Source organism: Podarcis liolepis (genome assembly GCF_965112155.1).
Source record: "Podarcis liolepis genome assembly, chromosome: 1".
NCBI lineage: Eukaryota > Metazoa > Chordata > Lepidosauria > Squamata > Lacertidae > Podarcis > Podarcis liolepis.
Window position 1 is genome coordinate 120,915,797 of NC_139554.1, and position 16,825 is coordinate 120,932,621.

Consider the following 16,825-nt stretch of genomic DNA (forward strand, 5'->3'; position numbering starts at 1 on the left):
GTAACTTGAATGGGCAGAAATTCAGCCGGTGAAACTTAATTTCTCCAACATAATTTCTCCATGCTAGAAAAGGAATTTAACTTCCTTCAATGTGTTCCGTTGTTGAAAGGAAAAGGTACACAGAGTTGGGTGTTTAGACATGCCCAATGCATAAGTTTTATTCATTTATTTTATGTCCTGCCTTTTCCCCACTATCGACATTTGTGGTGGTTCGCATGGAGCTTATAAAATACAGTGGTACCTCGGGTTACATACGCTTCAGGTTACATACGCTTCAGGTTACAGACTCTGCTAACCCGGAAATAGTGCTTCAGGTTAAGAACAGTTTCAGGTTAAGAACGGACCTCTGGAACGAATTAAGTACTTAACCTGAGGTACCACTGTATCTGCGGCAAGGAAAATAATAATAATAATAATAATAATAATAATAATAATAATAATAATAATAATAATTTATTATTTATACCCCGCCCATCTGGCTGGGTTTCCCCAGCCACTCTGGGCAGCTTCCAAAAGAATATTAAAATACTGTGATACATCAAACATTAAAAGCTTCCCTAAACAGGGCTGCCAACAAGTATTGGAGGAGTGGCTCAGAAAAGATAGGATGTGTTCACGCAGTGAAGTTGTTTGCCTCCCCCCTCCACACCCCTTGGGGCACTTCACAGCTCTCTCTCCCCACTCCACAAGCCGTTCACATCAGCACAGCTTCATTAATGTCAGATTCGTTTCTGATTGTGTATACCCCAGGTCCAGAGGACTGGACAAGCATGTCTTAGCCTACACAAACATGTTCACACCTTGCCAGAGACAAAGTAAGAGCTGCCTGATGGCTCTTATTGGTGTGATTGTAGTTTGCAAAACGATGCATCAAGCAGTATTTTATAACGAAGCAAAGGATACAAGCACGTTTTGGATAATGTTATGTGAACGCGGATTAAAAACCCAGCAGCGACAGGGCAGTAAACAGGAGTGTGAACAAAGCCACAGAAACTGCACAGTGAGGTATCAGAATCAGGCAATGAATAGGAAGAGGGAGGTATCATTTAACATGAAGATGTTATTCGGTGCTGAGAATTCCTCATTCGAGATGCTTAGCCTCCGGCACAGAAGTACAGTTCCCAGGGTTCTCTGGGACAAGGGACTGACAAAATAGTTTATTTTGGTAATAATAATAATTTATTATTTATACCCCGCCCATCTGGCTGGGTTTCCCCAGCCACTCTGGGTGGCTCCCAGCAGAACACCCCAAACACGATAAAATATCAAACATCAAAAACTTCCCTAAACAGGGCTGCCTTCAGATGTCTTCTAAAAGTCAGATAGTTGTTTATTTCCTTATTATCTGATAGGAGGGTGTTCCACAGGGTGGGTGCCACTACCGAGAAGGCCCTCTGCCTGGTTCCCTGTAACCTCACGTCTCCCCAGCGAGGGAACCGCCAGAAGGCCCTCAGAGCTGGACCTCAGTAGATCTCATATCGTCTTCAGCAGAGCTCAGGCATGTAAGCCAAGCGCAGTCTAATTGCAGGCTGTAGGTGGCGCTGCTCATCTCTTATTCAGCCCATGGCATCCCTAATCAGAAAACAGCAGCTCTGGGATACCTTTTTTTCAGTATGGCATTGCAATTCCTCACGCAGCACATGCCTATGCCCGTGTATTTAGAAGTTTGTCCCATTGCATTCAAAATAGATCACTCGCTACTTAGTATGCAGAGGACTGCCACCTTAGCCATTCTTACAGCCTATGCGTGATTACTCAGAAGTAATCCCCATTAAATTTAGCAGTGTTTACCCTTAGGAAGTAGGGCTTGGGCTTCAGCCTCCAAGTTCCCGGATTTACAGGCATGGGGTGGTGAGGGGGCAGAGGAGGGATGGATGCTTACAAAGGAATTCAAGAAAATACACACAGTTCAGAGGTCAGCAAAGTCAGGTTAAAGGTAAAGGGACCCCTGACCGTTAGGTCCAGTCATGGATGACTCTGGGGTTGCGGCGCTCATCTCGCTTTATTGGCCGAGGGAGCCGGTGTACAGCTTCTGGGTCATGTGGGCAGCATGACTAAGCCGCTTCTGGCGAACCAGAGCAGCGCATGGAAACGCCGTTTACCTTCCCGCTGGAGCGGTACCTATTTATCTACTTGCACTTTGACGTGCTTTCGAACTGCTAGGTTGGCAAGAGCAGGGACTGAGCAACGGGAGCTCACCCCATCGTGGGGATTCGAACCACCGACCTTCTGATTGGCAAGCCCTAGGCTCTGTGGTTTAGACCACAGCGCCACCCGCAAGTCAGGTTAGGTTAGGCTTATTAAATATGGGAGAAATTAAACATAATGTTCTTCTGATTGTTCTGCCAGTTTGCTAGATGGAACAATCCTCCCCAGTCACATTGCTCTGGGGTCCTCCTGATCCCCACTGGGCCAAATTCGGAAGGCATGGGGCAGAGGTGCCGACTTGTGCCCAAAATTGAGGGGGCCCGACATGCGTCTCTCTCCCTGTGTGATGTCATGCATGCAGTGCACATTGCGTGTGTGACGTCGTGTCACTGGAAGGAGGTTGAGCACGGAGCTCAGTGTGGCATATGGTTGCTCCTCCTCTCTCATGCTCAAGAAGATCAAGGTAGAATTTTATTATTTTATTTTATACCAGGAGGACAGTGTTCAAAGCCTTTGTTAGAACACCTTGCTACTTCCTTGACTTCCTAACAATGATCTGGACGGCTTTCTCTTGATATACCTGGTGCTCATAACTGTACCAACCACAAGACAATCAGTTTGTCAGGTTCAGACAGGCAGAAATGCCCATGAAGAAAGTTCCAGCTTGACCAAATGAACGGCACAGCATGATCTCCCAAGAGTGTGCGCCCATAATTTATGTCCCTTCCCTTTAAACTCAGTTGGACTTTCTCCAGCATTCATAGAATGGAAGTTTCTGTTCTAGATAAACCGCTATGTTTAACTGTTGAGTAAACAAAGCTTTAAAGAGCCGGTCCCAAATAGACATGATTTGGTCAAACACTTGAATTGCTACCGTGGAGGGTTTTGCCTGGAAAAGTGTGGGGTGCTAGGGGCCTCTGGTCCAGACTGCCCGTATTCTTCAGGAGAAATTCAAGTAACAACACACACAACGTCACAGGCTGTTTTTGACTATGTAACTTCTATTTCAAACACAAATCGAAATATAATATCTCACAATGTGTAATTCCACAGACCAGCACATCATGCATACAGAACATATCCTGAGAAATTAAAGTCCAATGGATGGTCAGGAGATAAAGTCCATTCAGTTCCTAAATTGGCATAATGATAATAACCACAATATGGTATGGTTATCTTATGGTGTTCCATGTATCACTGCTTTGAGGATTCTAACATTCCTTGTACAGTGGTACCTCAGGTTACATACACTTCAGGTTACATACGTTTCAGGTTACAGACTCTGCTAACCCAGAAATAGTGCTTGGGGTTAAGAACTTTGCTTCAGGATGAGAACAGAAATTGTGCTCCAGCGGCGCGGCGGCAGCAGGAGGCCCCATTAGCTAAAGTGGTGCTTCAGGTTAAGAACAGTTTCAGGTTAAATATGGACGTCCGGAAAGGATTAAGTACTTAACCCGAGGTACCATTGTATGTAGATATCAAATCAGATGGAAAACTTGAAGGTATGGCATGATAAGGATTCCGGGATAATACCTTGTTTCGCCCAACCGAGTTTTGTCAGCCGTGCATACTGTAAATTAAACAAACATGATGTAACGTAATCCTTAGACAAACTAAGTAACATAACATACCAATTAAACAATAAGGTTACATACCATATTCTTGTATAATGGAAACATGCTCACCAAAATTTTAATGATAAGAAATACATTTGAAAACAAAAAGAAACAACGAGCGTAGCTTGATTTTGAAAATATATCTGTCCATATTATGCTACACACACACACACACACACACACACACACACATGCACGCACACATGCTATACTATACCACACTGAAATGTTTAAATGTTTCTTTGATTGTCCTTGAATCTTCCCACCACACTTACCACACCATTGTGGCATGTCACACCACTGTTCTAGTCCAACATTTTTTAAGAAAAGAAATTGACTTTTTTTGCAGTTAGGAAAGTGACAGGGAATTGCATCGAAAGGTGTGGAATGGGCAAATGAAGAATGGGAAGAGACGTGGAACTGCCCAGCAAGCAAATCGGGATGAGCGCTTGTCATATAACTGCCATGAGGGCAAATGAGAACAAATGATCAGTAAAAACCAAATCTAACCTCCACGGAACCTTTCTGAAAGCAAAGCAAATAAAAATGAAAATGTCATTTGGGAAGCCCACAAATGAATAATGATGACAACCGGCGGAGTCTAAGGCATGTTCTAGGATGCACGGGGAGTTGACACGTACCCGGTGTTCTACTGCAGCTGTGCATTGCCCAGAAGATGAATTGCGGTAAGTCTGTCCCTCATTATAGAGCTCTGAGAAGAAGGAGGGGGGCAGTCGAGTGACAGTGGTGTTTTGCTGCTTGAAAGCACAGAGATGGGGTGAGGTGAGGTGGTGGTGAAGTGGGCACCTCAGGCAGCAGATGCCAGGGAGTGGGGCCACCCACTTTGCCCAGTGCTTCCCTTAAGCTAGGCTAATACCCTCAGGTGCACCGCCTCATTTCTAGTGTGGAAGTAAGATTAAACTGCTGATCCATTTCCAGTCAGTTTATGTATGTCTATGGAAAGAGGGAGCACCTTCTTCTTCACTGTCTCAGGCACTGTCTCAGGCACCTTCTTTTTCGCTGTCTCAGGCAGCGAAATATATTGGGCCAGCTCTGGTCATGTTGCAGCAAGCCAGGCCATACTGAGAAACTCATTTTAGTTATCCAACAAGCGGGAGCCTCGTGAGGGCACATGAGTCTGCTGATAACAGAACAGATTGCCTTGGTGAAGGTTGGTGAGTCACTTTGCAGAAATGGTCAAAACAACATGTGTCTCTGTGCTCGAATTCTCCGAAGAAAAGGCATTAGTCTCCTACATAATTAAAAGATTGCTTCACCTTCTACACATCTCTGCCTGGGAGTACTGCGTTGCACCCTGTAATACTTGACTTTAACAAACTGAAGGAGAAGGGATTACACAACAGAAAATGAAATCTCCATGGAAAGAAAGAAAGAAAGAAAGAAAGAAAGAAAGAAAGAAAGAAAGAAAGAAAGAAGAGAAGAAAGAAAGATCCCTTCTTTATTGCCCTGCACAGTTGCTCTGGTGACATTTGGCCAGATCCATGACTTAATTAGAGACAAGTAGGCAAGCAAATAAAATAAAATAAGAATTGCAAGACAAATGGCCATTGCGTGGGTTGATTTATTTAAAGATTGGCATTTCCCCATCCTACAAAAATGGTAAGGCATATCCTTCAACAGTGAAACACCACCTCAAGTCTACTTCATCTTGACTTGACTTTCTTTGCTGCCTCTGATGTTTTGAACCATTAGTCCCCAAACCCATTTGTCTAGTCCTGCTGCATTTGCTGCCATCTCTGCTGGGGGTTTCCCCCCTCCCTGTCCCCCCCTTCACTTTATATGCAGTCAGGGTCTGTGCAGGCTATTGCATGTTCAGACCTTTAAACCTCCCCCTTAAATAAATTCAGACAAGACTCAAATTTTGGTTTGGTTTTTGGCAGAATCGAGGCCACAACTTTATTGATTACAGAAAGTGACTGGTTGCATAGGCTCTGGTTTGACTAGCTCCCTGCACCGTTGCAGGTAGCGCTGACCCAGGGCACCAGCACAGGTCAGCCTACGGTGAACACCTGGATAAGTGGAAAGCTGGGAACAGGCTATCTCCACCACCCAGATGCTCCCCTAGACTCAGGCACGGGCACAACCCCCTCACAGGGGTTGACCAAACCATCGAGTCCCTGAATTCCTTTAATGGAATATCTTTCACATAGGGATGGCAAGAGCATTCTCCCATCCCTATCACCTGAACCAGAGCCTATCCGCAACCTTACAAGTTGTGATGATTTGCTATGCGGCAGGCAAAACCCAAATGGCACCAGCCAATCAGCCAAGTGGGGGAATTCCTGCCATGCCCCTGTCCCAATGACAGACGACACACGACGACTGTGCTGGTCCCGGGGGGCGAGGTCCAGGACCCGAGTCGAGGGTCGGCAGACAGTCCAAAGCGAGGAGCCGGGCAAGGACAGGAACTCTGGAGGAACAGGACTGGGTGCTGGCCGAAACAGCTCTTCAACGACGTTGCTCCCGCAACCTGGGACCGGGCTGACTGGCCTTTATCTTCTCTGAGGCCAGGGGCGGTCCCGGCCCCCAGGAGACCCGCCTCTCCTGGCCTTAAGGCGAGCACTCCTCCTGGGAGAAACCAGTTCCCTTCGCCTCTCTGCCCTGAGCATCTGCAGCTCAGGAGAGGCTGGAGGGTTACTGGACCCAGGGGGAGACTCACCTTCCCCTGACAGGGCTGGGAGAGGCGCACCTGTGGGCACTGTGTCCTCAACCACCTCCGGAGCCAGAGTGGATTCACCTGGTGCCTGCTCCTGAGGATCCGGTGCAGGCTGGGATTCCTCCGGTTCAGCTTCTGAATCGGATTCCCAGGCCATCACACCGGCATAGCAAAATCAAGCACACAGCCCTAAAAATAGGGAGAGGTGGGCGGGTGTTCTGATGCACGCACCAAAAGAGGAAGCTCTGGGTCACATGCACAGGTATATATAGTTCCCTTGATCCGTTTAGCTTGTGTCCCATTGGCCTTCTCATACCCTGCATCAAGGGACCTACCAATCGGGTGTGGTGGCTATCCAAATGTACCCACCGACAACACAGGGTTAGGTTGCCAGGTCTCACTGCAAGACGTGCCCTCTTTAAGGGAGGACCCGATTTCTCCAAGTCGAGCTTCAGATCTAGTGAAATTGTGGGAGTTGGGGTTGTTCCTCAGCTACTTCTCCTCTCCACAATTGGTTTTAAGAAGCTTGTGGCAAAAGAGTCCTACGGGATTAACAGAACAGGGCGTCTGTACGTACCAACAAAAGAATTCTGCTGGTCAAACAGTAAAACGGGATGTTACCCCCCCCCCCCGGCAAACCTGATGCTTTCTGCCATCTATTGTTTAGCTGGTTGGGTGATCTAACTGATAATTTTTTCTCTCTGCTCTGCTGTTGGGGCACTTGCCCAATCCACCATTGCTTCCATTTGCCTGCCAAGAACAAGTTAGGTTATACAAGTTTAGCAACACTCACAAAACATCTGGGCCAAACAGGAGCACACAAGACTTTAGCAGGTGTGTGTATGCAGCTAGGGCTATACATAACTAACGCACACACACAATTTAAATTGACAGCTCTTAGGTTTTATGTTTTGTGTGTCTTACTGCACTTTCCCACCTGTAGGAGAAATTAAGGCTACAATTCTATGCGTGATTGCTTGCGAGTAAGTCCTTTTGACCTCACATGAACTTCCCTCCGATCTACAAATGTTGGCTATGTAAACTGTGGGACTGTGGAACCATTTGATGGCTTGATTAAAATCACCGGCAAGCAATTCTGTACTAGTGAGCTTTATTTTATCTTATTGCTAGATGAGGCTTTTGCTTTCTGAGTGCTGCAATTTCCAGATTTAAAAGAAAAAAAGAGAGTAAACACTTAATTTGGTATTTCAAAATCAACACTTACTGATTTGAACCAGTTTTGTTAATCTGGTGATTTTGCAGGACATGTAACAGCAAACAAATTACAATCTTAGTAGATCTCCCCCACCCTTCAGTTCCTTATTCAGTTGTTGATCCACCAGTTGGTCCCACCAGATGGGCGGAGTATAAATAGTAAAATTATTATTATTATTATTATTATTATTATTATTATTATTATTATTATTATTATTATTATTATTGTTATGTACTGAAGTTCTCACCCTGGGCCAGCAGGGGGATACTGTAGATAGTTTTCACTCAGGTCCACATATGCAAATAAGGGATTGAAAGTGACGTTCAGTGATTGGATAGTTACAGAAAGTGGAGCTCTGTACAAGCAGGCTGGCTGAACCCTTCACTTCAGTTCTGTTCTGTTCTGGCCTGTGAATAAACAAGAGTTGTTTGAAGAATTGCTGTGTCATCTGATATGTTCAACCTCAACTTAACATTATTATTATTATTATTATTATTATTATTATTATTATTATTCACTTTCTATGCGCCAAAAATAGATTAATTTTTGTACAAGGAGCCTCTGATAAATACATTTCCTGCTCAAAATGGCTCAAAAGAAGCAGTTCTCTGGATAATTTAACGTTTTTTGATCACAACAGTGACCATAGATTTGTTGTGGATTTGTGGGTCCTGATGCCTTTGTGGGTCCTGGGTGCCCTGCCTCCTCTTAGATTCCTGGGTGTTATGGTTTAAAGCTAACAGGCACTGGATTTAATAGTATAAAAATGCAGACTAAACTTCTTTCCCAGACCAGGGAATCACCTGAGGGGAAGTCCTTAAGGAGTACAGAGGTGCTGATGACCAGTCATCAACACATCAAAAGAAGATTCTCCAAATGGAGGTAGCCAGGGTGAAACTGGGCAATGACGACGTCAATGAGAGGGGGTGGTTGCCAGGATGACAGGGGATGTGATGTCACCAAAGTAAAAAATGTCCTTTTTACACAAGGCTTGGGTTGCGTTTTTAGCCACAGCCCTGACTGTGAGAACCAGGAAGCCGGTCTAGATGGAACATATTCTGACCCATCAGGGCTTTCCTGAGGTTTTTAATCAATGTCACATAAATCCTCCCTCCTTGTACTCGTGTCTAGTCTTGGCAAATATATAAGGCATGAAATGAAAACTGGATTGGCACCATGCTTTAACTCTGATATAAAGCTATCTTTAAAAAGGCGGAGACTTTCTTTAAAGAGACCCTGCCACAATTCCCCTGTAATATATACAATATTATTTCCACTGAAGTTTTCCTGAAGTTCTCTTGCTCCCTCCTTCCACTATCTTCTATTCTTTATGAAGTGTGCTTTGATGGTAATTTCAATATTCCTGCATCCTGGGTTCATAAAGTCCCCCCCCCCCCAGTTTTTATCATTTTCATTTTTACACTTGAAACAAAACAAATCAAAACCACACAATTAATATTGACTCCCCTTCCATTCCTTCCATGGTTTGTTTTGTTACTTTCTTATTCCACTACATATTCTAATTTCCCCCTATATCTTATTCTTTATCGACTTTATATCTCAGTATTTCTTACTGCTGAATTTATCCTTTTACTGTTAACTTTTTGATATGTTTACAATATATTTCCAAATAATCCATAAAATATTCCCAATCTTCTTCAAATATTTTTTTTTTTTGGTCTTGTTCTCTTATTCTGTTTGTCAGTTTTGCCTTTTCTATATATACTATTAGCTTCGTCTGCCATTCCTCCTTCATCGGTATCGTATCTTCGCTCCACTTCTGAGCACTGGACTTATAAAGTTAGTTTGTCCCTTGCAATTTCCGGTGAATTACCTGGTAGGAACACTTCCCGCCCAAAGAATTGCAGGGATAAAATGGGAAGAAAAAGAGTGAACAGCAACCTTTTGTCCACATGAGAGTAAACCAGATTTGAGATATCTGCATGCCAGCCAGCCAGTGCTTTCATAAGTGATTCAAACACGGACACGAAACATGGTCCCAAAGTGGTATTTTAGCTCTCTGTGCCCTGCGTTGTATAATTGTCGCCATTTCTTGCTAAAATAATTTCTCTCTCTCTCTCCAGCAACGGCTTAGCAATTGCTGCCTATAATTGTGCAATCCGACTCAAATGGGAAATGGCTTGCTGAGCCTAATAAGCACTTAGGTGTGGGTCCTCTAAATGTACCTGCTGCCATGGCAACTCCTGTTTATAATACACAAGAAGGTAAGCCTGTTAAGTCAGTCTCTCTGCGCAGTTCTGTTCTGCCTGCCTTCCGTCTCTTAAAGCCAAGAGGCCTTGAATTTGCCAGAGCTGGTTTAATTACCAGGCTTCATATTTAGATGAGTATCTGATTAACCTTGAGATGAACACATTTTAAGGTTCTGGAAATTCCCCATATTTTCACTCGGCCAACACAGATCAACTTTGCATGTGTTGTTGTTTAGTCGTGTCTGACTCTTTGTGACTCCCTGGACCAGAGCACGCCAGGCACTCCTGTCTTCCACTGCCTCCCGCAGTTTGGTCAAACTCATGCTGGTAGCTTCGAGAACACTATCTAACCATCTCGTCCTCTGTCGTCCCCTTCTCCTTGTGCCCTCAGTCTTTCCCAACATCAGGGTCTTTTCCAGGGAGTCTTCTCTTCTCATGAGCTGGCCAAAGTATTGGAGTCTCAGCTTCAGGATCTGTCCTTCCAGTGAGCACTCAGGGCTGATTTCCTTAAGAATGGAGAGGTTTGATCTTCTTGCAGTCCATGGGACTCTCAAGAGTCTCCTCCAGCACCAGAATTCAAAAGCATCAATTCTTTGGCGATCAGCCTTCTTTATGGTCCAGCTCTCACTTGCATACATCACTACTGGGAAAACCATAGCTTTATACGGAACTTTGTTGGCAAGGTGATGTCTCTGCTTTTTAAGATGCTCTCTAGGTTTGTCATTGCTTTTCTCCCAAGAAGCAGGCGTCTTTTAATTTCGTGGCTGCTGTCACCATCTGCAGTGATCATGGAGCCCAAGAAAGTAAAATCTCTCACTGCCTCCATTTCTTCCCCTTCTATTTGCTAGGAGGTGATGGGCCCAGTGGCCATGATCTTCGTTTTTTTTGATGTTCAGTTTCAAACCGCATTTCATATTTCCCCTTCATATTTCCCCTTCATGGATCACTTCCCCCTTCATGGATTACTGCCTTGCCGTGGCGAAGGGGCTTGAATAACTCAGAGAAGCAATGAACTATGCCATGCAGGGCACCCAAGATGGACAGGTCATAGTGGAGAGTTTTGACCAAACGTGATCCACCTGGAGCAGGAACCGGCAAGCCACTCCAGTATCCCTGCCAAGAAAACTCCATGGACAAAGACAACTTTGCATGTAGAGATGGGCAAATTTCTACTGCAAAAAAACTCCTTGCCCAGCATGAAGTCATCTGGTCCAGGTGTGGGGAACCTCTGGCCCTCTAAGTGCTGCTGAACTACAACTCCCATCAATCCCAGCAAGCATGGCCAATAGCCAGAGATCTATCATTGTCAATCAGTGACATCTGAAGGGCCAAAAGTTCTCTTATACCTTCTCCACCAGGTTTGCCAACTTTTCCTGTTGAACTTCAGCCCGTCATGCTGCTTTTATGGGCGGAGGCAACCTACCTGATCCTGAACACACCCACAGTGGTGAAGAAAGCCTCACCTTCTGGATTTCTGCCTGTCATGCAAATGGACATGGACTGATGAATTTGCACAACACTAAATTGATCAGTTTGCTCAATGGTGGAGCTGTGAAAGAAAAACCTTAGCCTGTGTCTGTATGCTAGCACTTTTTATGAGGTATTTGCAAGGAGCAGTAGTGTATCAATTGCAGCTCCAGACATCTATGCTTCATAATCCAAGCTGGTGGAGGTTGAAGGCTGCAAAGCAGCATGAAACTTGGTTGTAACTGATGTGATCACATTTCTTTTTTTTAAAAAAATAATAATTATACAGTGGTACCTCTGCAACCCCAGAGTCGGTCACGACTGGACCTAATGGTCAGGGGTCCCTTTACCTTTTACCTCGGGTTACAGACGCTTCAGGTTACAGACGCTTCAAGTTACAGACTCCACTAACCCAGAAATAGTACCTTGGGTTAAGAACTTTGCTTCAGGATGAGAACAGAAATTGTGCAGCGGCGGTGCGGTGGCAGCAGGAGGCCCCATTAGCTAAAGTGGTACCTCAGGTTAAGAACAGTTTCAGGTTAAGAACGGACCTCCAGAACGAATTAAGTTCTTAACCCGAGGTACCACTGTACTTTTCAGATACATACACTCCACTTATTTTACAATCATTTTGACATTTTAAAACTTGACTTCCTTCCCCCTCTTTCTGCGGTTCCTTAAGTTTATTTTTAAGATCTTCTGTATATCCAAATTAACTTAACTTGCTCATTTATTTATCCTGCCAATGTTTTTATCTGTTTACAATTTATCTGTAAATATTCAATAAACCATTTCCATTCTTTTATAAAAAGTTACTTGATTTCTTATTCTTACGGTAAGTCTCCCCATTTCTGCATATTCCATAAGTTTTTGTATCCATTCTTCCTTTGCTGGGACTTCTACTACTTTCCATTTTGGGGCAAGTAACATTCTTGCCGCTCTAGTCACATCCATGAATAAATTTCTATACAATTTAGGTAGTGTAATTCCCAGAAGGAAGGCTTTTGGGTTGTTGTTTTTTACAAACATTATTTTAAACATCCTTTTCATTTCATTATATATCATCTCCCAGTAAGCCTTAACCTTACTGTGACCACGCTTGGTCTGAAGCCCTGACAAGAGGACAGGGGCCATGTCACACCATTCTCTTCAGATATGTGGAACCTTCCATTTCCTCCTATTGCTCCCTGCTCTATCAAAGCATGAGAATTGTCGTTTTGGTAAAACCTTTCTTCATAGAGTATCTTTATATAAAAAGATTCTTGAATGAAGGATAAAAAGTAATTTTTCAATACAGTGGTACCTTGATTCTCAAACTTAGTCCATTCTGGACCTTCGTTCTAAAACCAAAGCATTCCAAAACCAAGCTGTGCTTTCCCATAGAAAGTAATGGATTAATCCATTCCAGACATTTGAAAACAACCCCTAAAACAGCAATTTAACATAAATTTTACCATCTAACGAGACCATTGATCCATAAAGTGAAAGTGATAAACAATGTGCTGTCTTATAAAATCAGTAAGACAACATTGTAGATGATAAAAATAAAAATTATTATTTTTTTCTTACCTGCACTGATGATAGTTATTGTTTGGCTGGGGGGCTTTTATCCATTTCCGCAGTCACACAATCAATCTATCAATCAATCAATCAATCAATCAATCAATCAGTCAATCAGTAGCTGAACTGGGTTCCACACAGTCACAAAAACAAAACAAAAAAGCCGCAAAAACAAAAACGCAAAATACCGTAAATAGCAAAAACAGACAGACCTCAGCGTAACACTCAAATCGGAAGCGTAACACTCAAAAAGGAGCACGTTCAGCTTCCGAAAAACAGTTCACAAACTGGAACACTTCCGGGTTTGCGGTGTCTTGGTTCCAAGTTGTTTGAATACCAAGGCGTTTGAGAACCAGGGTACCACTGTACTTGTAAGTGCACAGGGTGAAATAAGGCATAAAAAGCAGGGGAGGGGAAGGAAAAGGGGGGAAAAGAGAGAGAGAATACCCATATAGACAAAACGAAAATGAAAAAAAACTTATAAACATTACAAGATTGTAGTCAACCTACATTTAACCCAATGCAGTGTTTACAGAAACGAATTCCATGAGAGTTAATGGAAAGGAAACAATTCTCTTGATCTGAGCTTGCGCTCCTTCTTTCTTGTCTTGGGAGTGAGAAGATAGTACGGAAGAAGCTTTTGAGACCCACCACATCCACCTCAGACCCACAGGTCTTGCTGGTGGGGTTCAGGACTAATGGAGGCATCTCTTAGGGATGGAATTAGACCGGGTGAGGTCATTTCCTGTGTGATGCTGCAATTGACCTGGTTCAGCAGTCATGAAAGACTGAGGAACAGGAAAAACCGGATTCCGGTTATTACGTGAGCCAGAACAGTACTTACCTCTGAGGAAAACACACATATTTCAAATGCAGTTTATCAACTCCAGTCACATCCACACCATATATTTGAAGTGCATGTGGTCAATCACAGGGGCTGTCGTTTGTTAAGGGTGTTGGGAATTGTAGCTCTGGGAAGTGTAAAGCTACAGTTCCCCAGGAGAAAGCCATATATTTTAAATGCATGTGGTGGACGTGACATCTGTTTCCTTCTGATTTTTCTATTTTGGCTTGATATTTAAGGAATTCAACCTCTAAATACAGGAAGCTCACAACTTGCGCACGTTTAACTTATGCATATTCCGCTTTACCTGCTTGGCAAAAATAAAAATAAAATAAAAAGGGGTGTGGAAATGGGGCGGGTGTCCAGGAAAAAAAAACAAACTTTTGCAATTCCACCCACCATTGAACCCAATGTGCTTTGATGATATGTGATTTTGGCTTTAGGTGTGATTCCCGGAATGTTACCGTAATTTGTGGAAAATGGCACTGGGGCTGGTTAGTTATAGCACAGGAACCAAGTTTATTCTGGTAAGAAATGAAAAGCCTTGCTGCCATGCGGTGGTTTGTTTCATTTTGAACTGTCTGATAAAACGGGTCGAAAACCCTTCTTGGGTACACAAAGTGTTTGTCCCTCATATCCTCCAACATTGAGCCTCTGAAAATAGGGACGTCCTATTCCATCATAATCATATTATTATTATTATTATTATTATTATTATTATTATTATTATTATTATTATTTACACGCCACCTATCTGACTGAGTTGCCCTAGCCACTCTGGGTGGCTTTCAACAAATATAAAAACATAATAAAATATTAAACTTTTATATATATATATATATTTTTATATACGGGGCTGCCTTCAGATGTCTTGTAAAGATTGTATAGTCACTTATCTCCTTGGCTCAAGGGTTGCACAACTCCATACCCTCCAACCTTTCTCCGAAGAAAATAGGGACGTTCTAAGGAAAAGCGGGACATTCTGCGATCAAATCAGAAACCGGAATGGCTTTTGTCAATGAAAAACAGGGGCACATGGAGGCTCTGTTGTCTGTGTGTTATGAACATCAATGGAGGGAGAGCTGGCCAGTTTGGAAAAGCACCTAAGGTCAGGTTGACAGACACGGCCACTTGACTTTCACCTGGACTGTGCCTGTATCATCTCTCCCATATGACCCCAATATTCTTATCTCATGGAGCAACTACTGAGGCAATATCATGGGAAGCCCCAAAGGCCAAACTAGATTAGAAGTTTGCCACATAGTTTGCCCTTGCATCATTTCTCTCCCCTGCCGGTTCACGGCTGTAGGGAGGGGAATTTAATGCTTCGCCCCCACTGTGGTTCCAAAGGCACCCACGAGAGCTTCTCTTCCATTGTGAACAGCAGGCGTAAGCCATTATGTGTGTGATTCTCCCTCAGGACCATGGATCTTTATTTTAGTTTTTTTTTGCTTTTGGATGTGACGGCTGAGTCAACGAGTCGATTTCTGCAAACGCAGACAGCATAACGATTCTTGCATGGGGAGGAAAGGGGGCAAAAGCAGTGGAGAGAAAAAGCAGAGAGCGAGTGAGAACAGTCTGACCCGATTAGCTGCAGACAGGTTCACAAAGGCAAAGGCTTTGGAGAACTCCCTGAACGGCAGACTGCAAGACGATCTGCCTGTCCCGTTGGTGAAGCCTTGCTGTGGACTGACCAGAAAAGGTCAAAGACTTGCTTTCACCTGATGATCAGGAAACTGGCCCTCCCCATTGCTGAAGGTGGCAAGTTAGGTTCCGGTGAGCCATCACTGACTGATAATCATATCCCCTATTATAGTGGAGAATATGCAGCTGTCCCTTATGGGGATCAAACCTGCGACCTTGGCGTTATCAGCACCACGCTCTAACCAACTGAGCTAGGCATTGTATTGATTGGATGACTGCTTTGTGCATGGGCGTAGCCAAGGGGAGGGGCAGGGGCAGGGGAGGGCAGCTGCCCCCCCCCCCGATCAAGTGAAACAACAGAAATACAGTCGTACCTTAGAAACCGAATGGAATCCATTTTGGAAGTCCGTTCGACTTCCAAAAAGTTCAGAAACCAAAACGTGGCTTCCGATTGGCTGCAGGAAGCTCCTGCAGCCAATTGGAAGCCGTGGAAGCCTTGTCAGACATTTGGGTTCCAAAGAACGTTCGCAAACCAGAACACTTCTGGGTTGACGGCGTGCGGGAGCCAAAACGTTCAACTTGCAAGGCGTTCGGGATCCAAGGTACAACTGTACTTAACTGACCAATCATGTCAGTTCTGTCCCCCCAAACAAAAGTCCTGCAACCCCCCCCCAAAGAAAATCCTGGCCATGCCCATAGCCTTCTGGACATTTCCACCGTGATATAGTATTGCGGGCCAATGCATTATATTTGATACAATTGAGTTGAGCCTTTTTCCAATCTGGTATTCTGTTACCGATTACATCATGGGTAGGCAAACTAAGGCCTGGGGGCCAGATTTGGCCCAATCGCCTTCTAAATCTGGCCCATGGATGGTCGGGGAATCAGTGTGTTTTTACATGAGTAAAATGTGTCCTTTTATTTAAAATGCATCTCTGGGTTATTTGTGGGGCATAGGAATTCGTTTTTGTTTTCCAAAATATAGTCTGGCCCCCACAAGGTCTGAGGGATAGTGGACCGGCCTCCTGCTGAAAAGATTTGCTGACCCCTGGATTACATGGTCTGCATAATCCTGATCAACTCTCAGGATGGACTGTGGCAGTGTTTACACAAGGTTCATGCACCATAAATTTAAAGCACGTTGTCCTTCACCCTGCAAATAACCCCTTTGATTTGGGAAAGTTTGGATCCTAAGATCTTAGGGTCTGCTAACAATTTTTATTGGGAATCCACGGTTGTCCTTTAAATATGATCCAATCAGAAGAGCCTACTTTTATAAGCATTTTGATTCCATAGGAAAAGTCTGACCAAGGACTGCACAAGCAAAGGTACCCCATACCAAAGGCAGTGTGAGTGTCCTGTTTCTGGTCCAGCTCCTTCCAGTACGGCCAGCACCCCATCTATGCTGAGACAGCACATCAGAATCCTCTGAAATGCTGCAGG